At 34.9% G+C, this 2664-nt stretch overlaps 1 protein-coding gene and 1 pseudogene across 1 annotated transcript in view; one reads left to right on the top strand and one right to left on the bottom strand.

Moving 5' to 3' along the window:
* ROR2 (receptor tyrosine kinase like orphan receptor 2) overlaps positions 1–2664 on the top strand; it is a 213192-nt gene that overhangs the window by 54259 nt on the left and 156269 nt on the right. The window lies entirely within an intron of this gene.
* Positions 1174–1291, bottom strand: LOC111732547 (annotated as a pseudogene).

Here is a 2664-nt window from a genome sequence, read left to right as displayed (position 1 = left end):
AATTTATGGAAATTTGTTATGTGGCAGTGGAATTATAGATACCTTCTGAACACTTGAAAACACAGATGCAAAATATCCTATATGGAATTTAGCAAAGAAGACCTGGAAATATGTTAAATGAGTAATAATAACAAGTGGTTTTCCTAGGAATTCTAAGATGATTAAGCATTTAAAAAATAATCCGCATTAACAGGTTAGAGGGAAAAATAATCCCAGTAGATACTGTGCATATGTGCTTGTGCTACATTTCAGATTTCTTTATTGATGAAAAATTAGTAAAAATAGCCTTAACTAACTCAATAAAAGGAATCTTTTGGTAACCTACAGCGAGTATTACATTTCAAGTAAAATATTTGAAAGTCAGAAAAAAGACACAGATGTCTGCAGTCATTGTTACTGGGCAGTGCTGTTCTGGAAGTCCTACTCACAATAATTAGAAAAGAGAAGAGAAAGCTGTCATTATGTGTAGGTTATATATATGTTGCTCTGGAAAATTTAAGAGAATCAACTGATAGTATTAAGACTAAGGAGAGTGTTTAGCAAGGTGACTGGATATGAGTTAATACAGGCATACCTCAAGAACTGTGAGTTCAGTTCCAGAACACCACAATAAAGAGAATATCTCAATAAAGTGAGTCACATGAATTTTTTGGTTTCCTATTGCATTTAAAAGTTATGTGTACAGTATACTATAGTTTACTAAGTATGCAATAGTATTATGCTTAAAAAATGTATATATTTTTTTAATTAAAAAATACTTTGTTGCGAAAAAATGCTAACTATCCGAGCCTTCAGTGAGTCATAAGCTTTTTGCTGGTAGAGGGTCTTGCCTTGATGTCATTGGCTGCTGACTGGTCAGGGCGGTGGTTACTGAAGGTTGGGGTGACTGTGGACATTTCTTAAAAGAAGAAAACAGTGAAGTTTGGCACATTGATTGACTCTTCCTTTTAGGAATGATTTCTCTGCAGCATGAGATGCTGTTTGATAGCATTTCACTCACAGTAGAGCTTTCAAAATTGGAGTCAGTTCTCTTAAACACTGCCGCTGCTATATTAATTAAGTTTATGTAATATTCTATTTTTTTAAAAAAATTTTAGGAGAGGCAACCCTTGGTTGACCTCACAGATTGCAAGGACCTCGTCAGCTTACAATCCCTTATTATTGTTATTTTTTATCTGACAGCACCTGCTCTTCCTAGGTGGTCTTCCATCCAAGTACTAACTAGGCCCGACCCTGCTTAGCTTCTGAGATCAGACGGGATCAGGCTTGTTCAGGGTAGCATGGCTGTAGACTATGTAATATTCTAAATCCTTTGTTGTCATTTCAACATTCTTCACAGCGTATTCACCAGGACTAGATTCTATCTCAAGAAACGACTTTCTTTGCTCATGCATAAGAAGCAACTCATCATCCGTTGAAGTTTTATCATGAGATTGCGGCAATTCAGTCATATCCTTAGGCTCCACTTCTAGTTCTAGTTCTCTTTCTATTTCCACTATGTCTGTAGTTATTTCCTCCACTGAATTCTTTTTTTATTAATTTTATTATTAGTTTCAAGTATATAATACATTGGTTAGACATTTCTATAGTATATAACAGTCCCCCTGATTACTCTTTCTCTCCTCTGGTTCTGTACCTAGCCATTACATTAATACTAACTGCATTCCCTATGCCGTGCTCCCCATCCCTGTAACCATCTATCCACTAATTTGTACTTTAACACTTTACCCCTTTCTCCTAGTCCTCCAGCCCTCTTTCCCTCTGGCCATCACTAGATTGTCCTCTTTATTTGTGAGTCTGTTTTTGATTCGTTTGTTCTTTTTGTTGCTTAGATTCCACATATAAGTGAAATCACATGGAATTTATCTTTCTCTGACTTATTTTACTCAGCATGATAACCTCTAGGTCCATCCATATCATTGCAAATGGTAGGATTTCACTTTTTTTCATGGTTGAGTAATATTCCGTTGTGTATATGAACCATAACTTCTTTATCCAGTTGTCTTTTGATGGGCATTTAGGTTGCTTCCATATCTTGGCTATTGTAAATTGTGCAGCCATGAAAATTGGAGTGCATAGATTTTTACGAATTATTGTTCTGGTTTTCTTTGGAAAAATACCAGAAGTACAGTTACTGGGTCAAAAGGTATATTCATTTTTAATTTTTTGAGAAACCTCCAGACTGTCTTCTATAGTGGCTGTACTAATTTGCAATCTCACAAACAGTATACGAAGATTCCTTTTTCTCCACATCCTCGCCAACACTTGTTCTTTGATTTATTGATGATAGCCATTCTGACAGGTTTGAAGTGATATCTCATTGTGGTTTTAATTTGCATTTCTCTGATGATTAGTGACCTTGAGCATATTTTCACATATCTATTGGCCTTCTGTATTTCCTCTTTGGAGAAGTATCTGTTCAGATCTTCTCATTTTTAATAGGATTGTTTGTTTTTTGTTGTTGTTATTGAGTTGTGTGTGTTCTTTATATATTTTGGATATTAATCTTTTTTCAGATGTATTATAAGTGAATATCTTCTCTCATTCAGTTGGTTGTCTTTTTGTTTTACTGGTGGTTTCCTTTGCTGTGCAAAAACTTTTTAGTTCGATGTAGTCCCATTTGTTTATTTTTTCTTTTGTTTCCCTTGCCTGAGGAGATATATT

The sequence above is a fragment of the Pteropus vampyrus genome, unplaced genomic scaffold (assembly GCF_000151845.1).
Source record: "Pteropus vampyrus isolate Shadow unplaced genomic scaffold, Pvam_2.0 Scaffold469, whole genome shotgun sequence".
In the NCBI taxonomy this organism is placed as follows: Eukaryota; Metazoa; Chordata; class Mammalia; order Chiroptera; family Pteropodidae; genus Pteropus; species Pteropus vampyrus.
This window is presented reverse-complemented; position numbering and strand designations above follow the sequence as displayed.